We start from the raw sequence: 8,388 nt of genomic DNA on the forward strand, positions 1-8,388 counted from the left end.
TTTTGCCGAATATAATATTTAAAAATGTGCTGAGCCGAGCTATCTCACGGTGGGGCCGTGGCACCACTAAAAGTACCCTAGCCTCGCCCCTGGTGCCTGTTCGAGCCTTCAGTAGGGTTGTTGGGGGCCGTTTGGGGGTCCATCGGACCAGTTCCTGCTTTGGTGAAGAAGAGGAACTGGGTCTGAGCTTCTTGTTCTGGTTCCAGTTCAGCTGTTTAAGGGTAAAACCACAATCTGAGCTCACAGCTTCTGGGTCTTTAATGTTTTTATTTGGCTGAGATGCACCAGGAAGGACGATACTCCTCAAATTAAACCAACAACATATCAGTTTTACAGAGTTTATACCTCAGCATCAGTACCATAGATGATCATCTGGTTTCAGAACAGAAACATCTGGATCCAGGTGTGTAAAGACGCTGTTAGTTTTCTCTCTGCTGGAACCAACATGGACGCCCTCGCGTCCCTTCGACTCTTCGCCCGCTGCGTCTGAACATTTCAAGTTTGTAATATTTATAAAAGTGTTTTATACCAGCTGATCTTAACCAGGTGTAGTTAGTCTCCACCCGCCTCAGTCTGGGTGTTTTTCTACAAAGGGAAGGGAGGCACGTACGTGCACGGCGCTCCGTACGTGCACGGCCACGACTACAAACTATTTTTTGATATTCATTTTAGCCAAATTAGTATTTAAATTAGAGTTATCTGAATATGTTTATTGTACACAGGAGCACGCATTGAACCAAAGTGTACAGATTTGTCCTTTAAAAAAAAAGACTGACTCCTGAGCATGTTGAACTCGTGATGAAACCCGAACAGTTTCTGGTAATGTTGAAAGAATTCTAACTTAAGCACAAGTTGAATTGTATCCTGTTTGTTCTATATTTGCTGTGTTGTGGTCTTTGTTGTTCCACTTTATCAATAAAACCTGAACACAAACCTGAGTCTGACTGTCCAGCAGAGGGCGCCATCAACACCGCCCCCACAGGATGTGCTTTATGGAACATTTAGTGATAAAAGTCAAATGTTCATGCATTTATCGGACGCTTTTATCATAAATGAATAACACTTAACATCCCAGGTAGGCAGGGAGCATAGGGGGGTCTTGCTTAAGGATCCCTACCAGGGGCGTGGCTACGGGGGGGCACTGCCCCCCTGAGAAATGCCCTGGCCATCCAAAGAAAACTGGCCAGAAAAAAGGCCACGATTTATTATCTCTGTTTATGTCTTGTATTGATAGAATAAATGCAGGCGGTGATTTTAAAAAAGCATATATCTGCAAAGTTTATAGCTTTATTTATTTTTTTGTTATCGTGTCCCCCCCCTCCCCGTAACCTTAACCCCTTGCTGCTGAAAAAAAAAGGCGATTTTCACATTTTCGGATGTTTTTGTTGTATATAATGATCTGAAATGTAGACTTAATGAAGGTAATAAAAAGCTGGAGTTGGCTGGATGTCTCGCCCCGAGTATCTACTTGACTTTAGCCTTGTAGCACCCAAGCATATGAATAATCATTTTGGCTCTTCTTGCATCTTTTTGGGAGGGAATAAACTATATTTTTGGAATTTTTGATCATTTTAGGCAATGTTGCATATTTGCAGCTGTGGGCTTTCCTGATTAATTTTGTTCCCAAAACCAAGTCATTCTCTGCAGATCGTTATAGTGAAAGTTCACCAGTAACTGCTGCTGCCACAATAAAATGTATATAATAAACCTTTATTGAACATTCTTAATACAAAGTGTGGAACGCAGCCATCATAAACTTTCCATTCAACAACAAATCAAACAGATTTCACAGATCTTTGTTGTGAAAAAGTGAAGCACATATTAAATGTAATGTAAATAAAAAATGTGCACATGAAGCTAATAAAAAAAATTCAAAAATAATAATGATAATAATACAATTTGGAGAGCTGAGCTCCCATTAGCGCTGTGAAAGGTGGACAAAGCAGAGCACACCAAACGAGAGCAGAACCAACCAGAACAGACCACCGCAGAGCAGAGTGTAATTCACTGAGTGCTGTGACAACTGTCGGCACATAAAATGTAATGTAAAAATATTACACATGAATGTAAATAATGTATGTAAATTTAAAAAATCAAATAATGTAATGTAAATAAAAATATAAATAAAAATATAATGTAAATAAATAAAAAGCTTGTTGCATATCTGCAACTGTGGGTGCTACAAGGTTAAACACTCAATGGAGAATGTGGAGCATGTTAAACAAAAGCTATTGCATCCTAAAGACCTGGGGCCCGTTGCACAAAACTAAGATAAGGGATTAAGCCGGGATATGTTGGATCAACTTATCTGTGATCCAGTTGCACAAAACTGGGATAAGGGAAGTGGGATATGTTCAGACCTAAGTTACCATGGAGATTTATTCTGTGAAGCTAGCCTGCTCCAGACCAGGCTAAGTTCCAGGATCTATTTAATCTCATTCCTTATCTCAGTCAGCGGTCGCCACAAATGGAAACCAATATTTATTCCACTGCCTAGAACATATTGTTAAAACATTTAACTATACCCACTATCATCATTGAAACATTTGTGATCATTAATTACAATCATTTTAGATAACTGATGATTTTAGATAATTTAGTTTCCCACAGACTACACATAAAGTACATCACCATATAAATATAAATACACATTAGAGAGTACCATGATGTTCCTTTATTGAACAAGGATGAATCAAAGCAAGTAAACCATCAGCTCCTTTCAAAACTGAAGTCACGCAGTGCTCTACAAGACAAAAAGCACAGAATCAGAGCATGCAGTTTGAGACAAACTGTTTGTAAAAATGGGCTACACAAATAAAATTGCCTTGCCTATACAGCACAAAAACCTAACAAAAATTCCTCTGCCATTGCAGGCCCAACTTAAATCAACATGCATATTAATTAAAATAATTTAACACATATTGGTCTCTGACCAGCCGACCACAGCCGTCATCCGGGAAGATGGCAGGAATGTCCCAGTCTATGAGAGCTGGCACTCTGGGGCCCTCTCCTTTCTCAGGCAGGCCACATGGTGGAGGACAGCACAGGCCACAATAATATCACATGCCCTGTCTGGGCTGACTCTCAGGTGGGTCAGACACTGAAAACGTGCCTTCAGTAGGCCAAATGTCATTTCTATCCGGGCCCTTGTTCTGGCATGGGCATGGTTGTGTGCCAGTTGCAAATGGAGTGAGCAGAAAAGGCTGGCAGGCGTACCCTCTGTCACCCAGCAATACACCCAGGAATTCACCTGTGAATACAAAATGTTACCATCACAACCTCATAAGTAGTGACAGTCTTAACACAGCCATGATGTTAAACGTGGTTATCAATAGAGGTTCTGTGGCTCACCTTGTGATAGGCGCCGATAGATCTCTGAGTTCCGAAACACTCGGGAGTCGTGGACCGAGCCGGGCCACTTTGCCACAACATTACTGATCAAATAGTCAGCATTGCAGACCATCTGAAATGATAAGATGTTAAACCAATTAATGCACAGTACAGGCAATGTACAGTGTTCATTAATTAACTTTATCAAAAGTCATGTTCACCTGTACATTGATGCTGTGGAAGTTTTTCCTGTTCACAAAATCCCCCTCATGGCCACCTGAGGGGGATTTTATTTTGATGTGTGTGCAGTCCACTGCTCCAATGACATTGGGGAAACCTGTAATACGATGCAATGAGTATCTTACTCTGAATGTTAACATTGTAATTGTAATTTTTTTTTTTTAATTCTTACCTGCAATACTATAGAACTCCTCCTACAAATATGTTAATTAAAGGGATACAAGGTAGTTTAGCGGCAGTATAGCGATCTCTATTGGTCAAACTGAAATTCTACACTGTCGTAAAAATGCCCACCTGTACACACCCACTAACTAACCATCGTGGCGAATGCTGCCGTTGTGTTATTTAGTCAGTGCAGTTAGGTCATCTGATTCACAAGTGTAGACTGCCCACGTAAGATACTATAATCAGAGATTTTCTGAAGAGAGAACTCAAGATAATATGCTATAATCCTGTTGCTGGAGGAAGTGGCCGGGGACAGCTCGTCTGGGTTTCTCTGCTCAGGCTGCTGCCCCCGCGACCCGATCCCCGGACAAGCGGCAGATAATGGATGTATGGATGTATGGATGGACTGTTGCTGATCTTGAATGGGATTCTTCCCTCATCATGGTGTATTCGTGGAGTGATTCCTTTGTATTAGCAGACACTTACAAAAGTTACATCTTAGACAGATGCGCGCAGGCACTACCAACATACACGCCGCAATAAACGCAGACTAGCTCTACACTATTCCGATTACAATCACAAATTAATCAATTTTCATGTGTAGATAACAATTCTTGTTCGGATCAAAACGCTATTCTTATTCTAATCAGGTCAGTCCGTGTATTTCTGAAGCTAGGCTACGTCTCAAACTCAGGGGGGAATTAGAGCACCATCATCACCTGTCTCTTTGCAATCTAAAACGCAGATCACTATGGTAGATGAACAAGATCACGCTTGGAGAAATTTCACAAAGATGGGAAGTGCCAACATCGAACGTTTCATATTCAGTCTGTGAAAGGCAGAATATGAAACGCTTGGTGTTGGCTCTTCAACGCAAGCGAACACATAGCTACAGCTACAGCTAGCATACAGTACCTAGCTAAGTGCCGTAAACACAAACGACTCTTCTCGCGCATCACGACACTTCAGAAGCGGGTCGCTCCTGCCGAAGTTACATATGGGATTTTCAGCATACAGACCCCTGTTGGGAGCGAGACAGGCTTCATTCGCTTACCTTTGACTTGTTTAACCTTTTGTTAAACTCCTGAAGGCTATAATTTTAGGTGAAAATGCTACCTAGTTCCCCTTTAACATTTTATTTGGATTGTAGCCTAATTGTGATAGTTTCATTGGTTTGCCACGCTTGCTCCCTTTGTTTTTTAACTGTGGCAGTATTTCCTTTTTGTTTTATTTTCTCCTTCACCTCTTCTTTTTTTAACATACTTTTTTTTATTGTTTTTAACACATAACAACTTACAAAACCCTCTCATCCCACCCTCACCCATTAGACAGCTTATCAGGGCGCAAACAGAAAATACAGGGTACATTAATTAGTAAACATAAAATAAAATTAAAACAAATAAATAATGGATAAATAGACATATCACAAATAATTTAAGAGAAAAAAGAAAACAACAACAACAGCCGTGGCCTAGTGGTTAGGGAGGCAGACTTAAGATCAGAGGGTTGCAAGTTCAAATCCCGCCATTACCTCTCCCTACACCTCTATTCATGGCTGAAGTGCCCTTGAGCAAGGCACCTATCCCCACATTGCTCCAGGGCCTGTAACCAATACCCTGTAAGTCGCTTTGGATAAAAAGCGTCAGCTAAGTGTAGAAATTTATTTATTTATTATTTATACAAAAAACAAAGATTGTCCACAGCAACAATAAAGGAACGCAATGTTATCACAAAAATAGACGGGCATCTCGTGTCAGTTGGGGTTATGAGGGGGATCTAGGCCTGGTCTTTGACCAGAACTCCCCTCTCAAGAGAAGGGAACTCAGATCTTCTGGTAGATAGTTTATGAAGGGGGACCATATTTTGTGAAACATGCCTTCTTTTCCCTTGGCCAGGGCCATCAATCTTTCATGTGGCAAATTATTGAAAATTTCTTTGTACCATTGTGTGACTGTAGGTGGTCGTTCTTTAATCCAGTTCAATAAAATGCATTTACGTGCAGACATGAGGAGCTTCTCAAGTAATGTGTATTTAGATGCCGGGAGCTGTAGGACCTTAGAGGGTAACCCAACCAGACAGACACTCGGGTCTTTTTTCACCTCAACTCCAATTACTTCACTAATTATTTTGGAGTCCAGAATCTTGACGTATACCTACGGTCCCTCTTTCAGAGTTGCACTTGGTGCAGAGAGGAGAAATTGAGCGATCCATTTTATGTAATATGACTGGAGTGATGTGTAGCCTATGCAATATTTTATACTGAGTTTCCCTTAGTCTATTACAGGTAGCCGATGACCTGATGGTAACAATGGCCTCTTGCCAGTCATCCTCAATCTCCGTCACCTCTTCATATGCTTCCATAAATAATTCTTGCTCCGCTGGGGAGAAATACGCCGCCCTTGTTGCCATGGTGAATCAGTGAATCTATGATCGACCGTGGGGTCTATTTAAGAAAGCCGTGTGCAGCACTTATCCGGGATCGCTTTCACCTGGCTTAATGAATCCGTGTCTGCTCATCCTGGCGGGGCCTTTGTGCAACCAACTAAGCCCGGGCGCCATGTTTTGGAGTCCTTGGATCTGGCTAAGTAACTCATCCTGGATGTCTAAATCCTACTTTTGTGCAACGGGCCCCTGATCTAAAAACCTCTCCAAAATAGGACATATTTGCAACATGGCGAAGTGGTTAAGGGGCAGAACTGCTTTCCAGTTGGTTGGTTTGAATAGGGGGCGTGTCTGTCTGTCAGTCCTCCTCCTATGCAAACAGCACAACGCTGTGCGGGAGTTTACTTTAAGCCCGTACAGTGCATGTGTGGGCAGCTTGAGCTTTCCTCAACCAAATTTAAAGACCTGACACCTTCGATTCATGTTCCTATTTCGTTCTTCTCTGTCATCTTTTCACAAAGTCATGGTGGTACTTTTTGTTGAGTTTTTTTATTTGTTTATTAGGAGCCCCATTAGCTGCAGCAAGCTGCCGCTACTCTTCCTGGGGACCTCATCAAAATACATTACAAATAAAGTTCTTTACAAAAAATAATTTCATGGCATTGAGTACATTATATAATGCATTAATCATAATTCCATCACAAATGACATGAAATCCAGAACATAAACACAGTTTCCTTCCATCTAATCCAGTCATGATAGTTCCATACATACTAAATCTGTCCACAAGGCCCTTACCATTACACAGCTACTTTTTAAAGGTCTTTTTAAACAAAGATTTACCATCAATTTGTGAAATGGGTTTTGGAAGCTGATTCCATTCCTGCATGCCCCTATAAATCACTTCTTTTTAAAGCATTTGACCTCGCTGCATGTCTGGTGTCATACATGCGCTCGCTGTTACTAAATTCAGATGTTTGTATAACATGAGTTGAGCTTGTTGATTTGTTCTTGCTCTCCTGTAGTAATCATATGTTGTACACCTTTGATTTTATTGACAGCTTGCTGTTGGTTGCATGCATCATACAAGTTCTACATTTCTTTACAAAAAAAAAAAACTTCATAAAAAAATTCCACTCTTGATTTATGCTAGTGTGACCATATTTTCATTACCGAATTGAATTTTTATTATTATGCTTGAAGTTGGAGTAGTGGTTTACATATTCCATTTACAAGAACTGAACTTGGGAAACATCCTTTTCATCATATGCACCAAAAGCTTGGAATGAAGTTCTTCCATCCATAAATTCTTTTAAAGACCTTTTAAAGGGGAACTCCGGGGCATTTGAAGCGTGTTTCCATTGCTAGAGGTTGTCAAATACTGATAGTAGGACACAGAGAGGTGCAAATCTGCGCTCCCTGTGTGGAGATAGCACAATATTACTGGGCATGTGTTGTTGTAATGTTTTAAATACTTGAACGCAGTTTTTCTAGAGAAGATAATTGTTTTGTATATGGGATTATTCTCCATCGACTCTTTTGGGCTTTCACATGCGCGAGCCTACAACCAGCCGGTGAGTGACATGCTGTTTATAAAGTTGTTTTGTAACGTCCCCATGCCAGTAATGTGAGAACCATGCATATGGTTTTGATGGTAAGGCTTGTGACTTTATTGTCGGATGGGTTATAAAGTGGTGTGACGTTTCTGCAGTGTGCAAGTTGTTGTTTTACGTGGAAGGGTTAGCGCTTGCCCCTTAGCCACCACGTATTAGCCTCGCATGACAGAGTGTGCGCACAGCGCGATCTCCACACAGGGAGCGCAGATTTGCACCTCTCTGTGTCCTACTGGCAGTATTTGACAACCTCTAGCAATGGAAACACGCTTCAAATGCCCCGGAGTTCCCCTTTAAAATCATCATTAACTGACCACTGCAATTGTTTTTAATTTCATTCCTTGTTCGCTGTCTGTTTTTTAGTGTCTGTGTATACTCAGTTTTTAATGTTTACTTCTGTTTAGATGTGATGTAGTGGTTTTATTGTAATGTAACTTTTTCTTGGCCAGGACTCCGTGGCAGAAGAGTTATTGTAACTCAATGGGACCATTTCCTGGTTAAAGAAAGGTTCAATCAATTTAAAAAAAATTAGAAATGGCTCAGATTTATAGAAATAAATTATTCTTTTAGGAAAACCTCCCCGTTTGGCCGGTGATCTTTCACAGAAACTTCTTAAACGGGTTCTACGGCGCCGGATGAGCCATTCTCCCATCTGTTT

General features: G+C 40.9%; 1 long non-coding RNA gene across 1 annotated transcript; it reads right to left on the bottom strand.

Moving 5' to 3' along the window:
- Nucleotides 1-3,081: 3,081 nt before the first annotated feature.
- On the bottom strand, nucleotides 3,082-3,629 carry LOC142372019 (uncharacterized). The gene is made up of 3 exons (XR_012768171.1): nucleotides 3,552-3,629; nucleotides 3,352-3,463; nucleotides 3,082-3,250 (listed from the first exon to the last, which is right to left on the bottom strand). It is a non-coding gene; the product is annotated as an uncharacterized LOC142372019 (long non-coding RNA).
- Nucleotides 3,630-8,388: the final 4,759 nt, after the last annotated feature.

This window comes from Odontesthes bonariensis, chromosome 21 (assembly GCF_027942865.1).
Source record: "Odontesthes bonariensis isolate fOdoBon6 chromosome 21, fOdoBon6.hap1, whole genome shotgun sequence".
NCBI lineage: Eukaryota > Metazoa > Chordata > Actinopteri > Atheriniformes > Atherinopsidae > Odontesthes > Odontesthes bonariensis.